At 49.1% G+C, this 7,154-nt stretch overlaps 1 long non-coding RNA gene across 1 annotated transcript; it reads right to left on the bottom strand.

The window, feature by feature from the left end:
- Window positions 1-306: 306 nt before the first annotated feature.
- On the bottom strand, window positions 307-2,229 carry LOC132218634 (uncharacterized). The gene is made up of 3 exons (XR_009449235.1): window positions 2,119-2,229; window positions 531-616; window positions 307-391 (listed from the first exon to the last, which is right to left on the bottom strand). It is a non-coding gene; the product is annotated as an uncharacterized LOC132218634 (long non-coding RNA).
- Between the last annotated feature and the right edge of the window lie 4,925 nt (window positions 2,230-7,154).

Genomic DNA, 7,154 nt, shown 5'->3' with positions numbered 1-7,154 from the left:
CGGTGTTTTCACACTTACTAATCCATGCCAACATGGATTCCACATTCATACAGAGACCCTGTCCCCAGTCCTTTTAATACCTGCATATAATTCCAAGGCACAGCTGTATAATATTCTAAACATGGCATGAAAATCTTGGGAGGTGGGCTGAGTTAGTGTCATTTTATAGATGCGGTAACTCTGGTTCAGAGAGAAAGTAACTGGCCCCATGTTTTGCCATTGGTGAAAGAGCTACAGCCCAGGACTTTGGACTTCTGGTTCCTTATAATTTCTGTCGTAACCAAGAATGCATTAGGAGGGACAGGGACAGGAAGCAGTTCACCTGTGTAAAGTGGTGTGGGAGGCGCCCTCAGACCATCCAGGGACCAGGCAGGAAAGTCTCGTCTGGTTTCTATAAGTAAACAATGTTATATCTTAAGCACTTGCTCAAGGTCTAATCCTAGAAACTCTTGAACCAGGGAAGCAAATAAGATGTAGTCTGATACCACCCAGGGCAGTGACTGCAACAGTCACAACCCTGAGCCACTCACCTGTTTGCATTTGTGTCATGACTTCAGGCAGGTGCCATGTGCTGGCCCAGGTGGCCTTCCGCCCTTCGTGGAAGCAGAGGGAGTACCTGACAAAGAAGGTCTTTCTTTTTTGATGTTTTATGTCTTCAAATGGATGTATCTTAACCCCCTTTTCCCCTAGAGCTTTTATATTTGAGTTTATTCTTTATTTAACTTTAAAACACTTCCATAGTTGAATATTGGATCCTAACTTTTTTCTAGTTATAAAAATAGTGCATGTCCATAGCACATCCATGCATACACAATACCTGTGTATAAAACAGAAAATGAAAGAAAGTTTTCCACTTAATTCTCCCAGTGCAGTGAAGCACTATTAATGGTTTGGGTCTGTCTTTGCTAGCTTTGTATGTGTGTGCTTCCTTTTTATAAAGATGAATTACGGCATTCATAGTCCCATACACCTGTCTTCATTGGTTGACAGCTGTCATGGCTATTTTCCCATGATGCCCGGCTCTTCAAAGACTCCAAATGACTCCATTAAAATACTTTAATGACTTCATAATCTTTCATAGTCTGGAAGTACCCTAATGCATTCATGGTTATTTTGGTGGTTTTCAATTTTTCACTCTTAAAAATAGAATCCCAGGAAACACACCTGCACACTTTACAAATGCCCACTTATTCAACTCATCAATTGTGGGAGGCAAGGGCTAGAAGTCAGGGGAGCCAGGCTTGCTTTCTAGCTCTGCTGTCTTAGATGTGTTCTTGCTCCTCTGTGAGGTGTTAGGCCAAGCCCTTCATCTCTGGACCCTTTTTTCCCCAACCATAAAAACAAACAAACAACTTTAAAATATACTCAGAAGTAGAAAGCATTGGTGGTGGAGCCCTTGCTGAGTTTACAGAGGTCACATCTCAGCACTGTGGTGACACAGAGAAAGCAGATCCTGTACCTTGTCCCCGACAGCGACTCACTCCTGGTGACATGGCATGTGCACGGGGTAGGCTGGAAGAATGGGATCCTTCCCACCATCCTCCCACCCCAAAGACAGGCAGGGTGTTGATAATAATGGGGAAAGAATGGCAACCCCGAAACAGCATTGACAAAAGCACAGACAGGTGGGAAGGTGGCAGGAATATTTGAGGACAGTGAGGAGCACGGTGGGCTAAGAGGTTCAGGTGAGTTGGTGATAAAATTATAAAGGCAGATTGGTGGTAGTAGGATCTTGAGTGTCAAGCAAAGGAATTTAGATTTGACTTGATCAGAAAGCTGTGCAGTCCTGGAAGATGAGGGTGGGGTTGGGAATTCATATAACCCAATGCCTGTTCTGTGGCTTGTGCAATAGGTAAAAGGTATGTGTGTATGTCTGTAAATTTGCATTGCGATAACACTTTAGAACACACAATTGCTGAAGAGCACATGGAATCTGCCCAGCCAAACCATTTTGGTTTGATAAGGGAACCAGGGCCCAGAGGGAATGAAAGCCTTGGCCCAGGGCACACACAGTTGGTGACACTTGCAGGCCATGCCACACCCAGGCCATGCCACACCAGTGACTGAGTGATGCTCTAGCCTGTTGGTGACCTGTTGGCAGCTTGGAAAAGCACTGACCTTGGCATCGAGAGGTCAGGGTTCTAACTCCAACACTGCCCCCGGCTGAGGTTTTCAGACCCCCTCAAGTCAGCATTTTCTATGGTAACAGGAAAGTGTTGGAGTGGCGCCTATGATTTGTTCTTTTCTCCACCTGACAGTCTGAATCATATTTCTGTGTACTTTGAAAAGCCTTTCTGTTCATATTAGCTCATTTGATCCTTAACCTAACTGTGGGGACAGATGGAAGATACGTTACAGAATAGGAAATTGGGGTTTGGAGAAGGATTAAGTGACTTATCCTGGGTTATTCATAGATAAAGAGCAGAACCCAAGTTCTGGACTCCTCTCCCAATGCTCTTCCGACTGTGCCACACCACTGAGAGAAAATCCTTTCCCTTGAGCTGTCTGTTTATTTCAGAATTTCTCCAAATGAGATCTACCCACACCTAAGCAGGGGTTAGCAGGGGGTTGCCCCATTGAAGGTAGTCAACATTGTGGGTTAAAGAAGGAGAGGGAAATAAATGAGAAAAGAACTTTTAAAGAAAATAAACCACCTGGCTCTCTGCTGTCTTCATAATTTATGCTCTTCTTGTACTCTTTTCCAATCTGTACCTCTGATCCTGTTTATATGCCTTTGTTACTATAGTTGTGTCCATGAAATTCAGTGGGAAAGTGTATTCATAATATCATTACAACCTTGATTAATAATGTCTTTTCAATTGAAATATGTGACCATTGTATTTTGATGGGCAAAGTAATTCAGTGGGAGGAAAGAGGAATGCAATGCAAGAATAAATTGAATGAGTTATTTGGTATTTTAAGCCAGCTTCTTGATTAACAAAATCTTAGAAAGAACTTAGAACTTTACAACCAGAGCTTTTTTTATATATATATGTGTTTTATTGATTTTTCACAGAGAGGAAGGGAGAGGGATAGAGAGTTAGAAACATCGATGAGAGAGGAACATCGATCAGCTGCCTCCTGCACACCTCCTACTGGGGATGTGCCTGCAACCAAGGTACATGCCCTTGGCCGGAGCCGAACCTGGGACCTCTCAGTCTGCAGGCTGACGCTCTATCCACTGAGCCAAACCGGTTAGGGCCAACCAGAGCTTTTTTAAAAACAATGACAACAAAAAAAACCCACCGAAGACATAATATTATTTAATATCTACAATATTATTTTGTACTAGAGGCCCGGTGCACAAAAATTTGAGCACTTGGGGGGGGGACCCTCAACCCGGCCTGTACCCTCTCGCAGACTGTGACCCCTCGGGAGATCACGACCTGCTGGCTTAGGCCTGCTCCTGGGTGGCAGAGGGCAGGCCCAATCCCTAGGTGCAGCCCCTGGTAGGGCTCAGAGCAGGGCCGATTGGGGAGTTGGGGCACCGCCCCCTGTCATACAGAGAGCAGGGTGATCAGGAGGTTGTGATTCCACCCTCAGTCACGCTCAGGGTAGGGCCGATTGAGGGGTTAGGGCACCATCCCCTGTCACATTCAAGGCAGGGTCGATGGGGAGGTTGCAGCACCACCCCCTGTCATGCACAGAGCAGGGCCAATCAGGGGATTGGGGCATTTCCCCCTGTCACTCACAGAGCAGGGCCCATCAGGGGGGTTGGGGCTCTGTACCCTGTCACGCACAGAGCAGGGCCAATCAGGGGGTTGGGGCGCAGCCCCCTGTCACGCACAGAGCAGGGCCCATCAGGGGGTTGTGGCGCCGCCCTCTATCACCCACAGAGCAGGGCCGATCAGGGGGTGGGGGTGCCACCACTCTCACACTCAGGGCAGGGCCGATGGGGAGGTTATGGCTCTACCCTGTCACACACAGAGCAGGGCCAGTGGGTGGGGGTGGGGGTTGGGGCGCCGCACCCTGTCACACACAGAGCCACAGGGTGATCAGGGGGTTTGGGCGTTGCCCCCTGTCACGCTGATCCTGGTGCCGGGAGGCCTCGCGGCTCCGCTGATCCCGGTGCTGGGAGGCATATTACCCTTTTACTATATAGGGTAGAGGCCTGGTGCATGGGTGGGGCTTGCTGGTTTTCCCTGAAGGGTGTCCTGGATCAGGGTGGGGGTCCCCACTGGGGTGCCTGGCCAGCCTGGGTGAGGGGATGATGGCTGTTTGCAGCTGGTCACACACCCTTCAGGGTGGGGGTCCCCACTGGGGTGCCTGGCCAGTCTGGGTGAGGAGCTGAGGGCTGTTTTCAGGCTGGGGGTGACTGAAGCTCCCAATAGCTCCTTTTTTTCTTTTTTATTCTGGGCCAGCTTTAGCTTTGAGGCTTGGCTCCAGCTCTTAGGCCTCCGCTGCTGAAAGTAGGTTTCTGGCCTTTGCTTACAATGTTGTGATCCTGCTGGCTGAAGCCCGGCAGGTTTCTGGGGTTTTGTTTAGCTTCTATGTTTCTATGTTTGTTACATAGTTGCTTGCAGCTCAGAGGCCTGCAGCGGCAGGCGGGGAACGCTGGAGTCCTCCGTCACTGAAGCAAGCAAGCCTCATGTTAGTTTCAAGCTGCCTGGCTGCCGGCCGCCATCTTGGCTGACAGTTAATTTGCATATTGCCCTGATTAGCCAATGGGAAGGGTAGCGGTCGTATGCCAATTACCATGTTTCTCTTTTATTAGATAGGATTAGTTTCAGGTGTACAGCATAGTGGTTAAACAATCATGTACTTTACAAAGTGTTCCCCCTGATATTTCCAGCACCCACCTGGCACCATACATAGTTATTACAATACTAGAGGCCCAGTGCATGAAATTCATGCACGGGTAGGGTCCCTAGAGGCTGCCAGCTGGGGTCTTCCTTTGTTCTGCACTGCCCCCTGATGGTCAGCACACATCATAGTGAGCGATTGAACTCCCAGTCGGTTGAACTCCCGAGGGGACACTTTGCATATTAGGCTTTTATATATATAGACTAGAGGCCTAGCACACATGAAATCATGCACCGTTAGGGTCCCTAGGCCTAGCCTGGCCTCTGTCGCATGGCCTCTGCTGCCCTGCGATGCTACATGAAGCTCCTCGCCCCAGGACGCTCCGCGATGCTTGTTGACCCTCTACTGCTCTGTGAGGCTACCCCTACCCCTTGACTGCTCCGTGAAACTTGCTGCCACCCTGCAAAGCTCACTGCTGGATGCTCTGCGAAACTTCCCCACCCAGTAACTACTTCGCGAAACTCACTGCCGCCCAGCTGACTGCTCTGCTAAGCTCACAGCCACTGCTGCTCAACAGTCCCCAGTCCTGTTCCGCCACCAGCCCTCCTCATTGTGAGTGGCTTGGGGGCTGGGGGAAGAGGGGGACTGAGAGGTGCTCCATGCACTTCATGGTGACCGGTTGCCCGTTCGGTCATGATGGCACCTAGCTCTTTATATATATACTAGAGGCCCAGTGCACAGAAATTTGTGCACACGGGGGGCTGGGGGGGAGGGAAGGTCCCTCAGCCTGACCTGTGCCCTCTCGCAGTCTGGGACCCCTCAGGGGATGACCACCTGCTGGCTTAGGCCCGCTCCCTGGGGGATTGGGCCTAAGATGTCAATCAGACATCCCTCTGGCAGCCCGGCAGCCCTCGGGGGATGTCCACTTGCCATCAGGGAGCAGGCCTAAACTGCAGTCGGACATCCTTAGTGCTGCTGAGGAGGCAGGAGAGGCTCCCACCACCACTGCTGTACTGGCAGCCATCAGCCTGGCTTGTGGCTGAGCAGAGCTCCTCCCATGTGAGGGTGCCCTGACCACCAGAGGGCAGCTCCTGCATTGAGCATCTGCCCCCTGGTGGTCAGTGTGTGTTATAGTGACCAGTCATTCCCAGTCCTTCTGCTGTTAGGGTCAGTTTGCATATTACCCTTTTACTATATAGGATAGAGGTCTGGTGCATGGGTGGGGGCCAGCTGGTTTGCCCTGAAGGGTGTCCTGGATCAGAATGGGGGTCCCGCTTGGGTGCCTGGCCAGCCTGGATGAGGGGATGATGGCTGTTTGCAGCTGGTCACACCCCCTTCAGATGGGCATCCCCACTGGGGTGCCTGGCCAGTCTGGGTGAGGGGCTAAGGCTGTTTTCAGGCTTGCGGATGACTGAAGCTCCCAACCTCTCCTTTTCTTCTTTCTTTTTTTTATTCTGGGATTTATTTACCTTCTATGGCTATCACTGGAGCTGAGAGCCGGCTTTAGCTCTGAGGCTCGGCTCCAGCTCTGAGACCTCGGCTGCTGAAAGCAGGTATCTGGGCTTTGTTTAGCTTCTATAATTGAAACACTGTTGCAACTCCAGCTCTGAGGCCCGGCTGGCTGAAAGCAGGTTTCTGGGGATTGTTTAGCTTCTATAATTGCAGCATAGTTGCTTAGAGTGCAGCTCAGAGCTGGCCAGTGGCAGGCGGGGAACCTTGGCTTCCTCCATCACTGGAGCAAGCAAGCCTCCTGTTCACTTCAGCTGCCTGACTGCAGGCCGCCATCTTGGTTGGCAGTTAATTTGCATATCGCCCTGATTAGCCAATGGGAAGCTTGTCAGAGGTACGGTTAATTACCATGTTTGTCTATTATTAGATAGGATTAGGATTATTGAGTGTATTCTCTATGCTGTCATTTATATCCCCGTGACTATATTATAACTACCAATTTTTACTTCTTAATCATTTCCCCTTTTCCCAACCAGGATTTTTGTTGAAAGGAAGATGCAACCTTTGTTGACTAATCTAGAAGCCAGGAACACAGTACTGACTTGTTACTCGTAGGGCTTTGGAGGCTGGTCTATTACTCTGGTTACACCTTTCCTGATATTTAACAGGGGAACCAATGTGATTCTCCTTCATTTCACTTAAAGCAGGGCTCATGGCAGACAGAGATACTATTGATATCTTTGGCACTTTAAGGACACAGAATGAGAATAACTTGAAGTAATCTCTTCTTGCTGTTGGGAGATTCAAATTAAAATACTAAGCAAAACTAGTAGACAACAATGTACTGTTCAATAGGTGGTAAGGAAATAATAGGTTATAATCTGGAAAGTATTAAATGGGATTCACATCTCACACTGTTAGCAGAGATAAATTCCAAAGAAATGGAAAATTTAAATGTAAAA

Source organism: Myotis daubentonii, chromosome 1 (genome assembly GCF_963259705.1).
Source record: "Myotis daubentonii chromosome 1, mMyoDau2.1, whole genome shotgun sequence".
Taxonomy (NCBI): domain Eukaryota; kingdom Metazoa; phylum Chordata; class Mammalia; order Chiroptera; family Vespertilionidae; genus Myotis; species Myotis daubentonii.
This window is presented reverse-complemented; position numbering and strand designations above follow the sequence as displayed.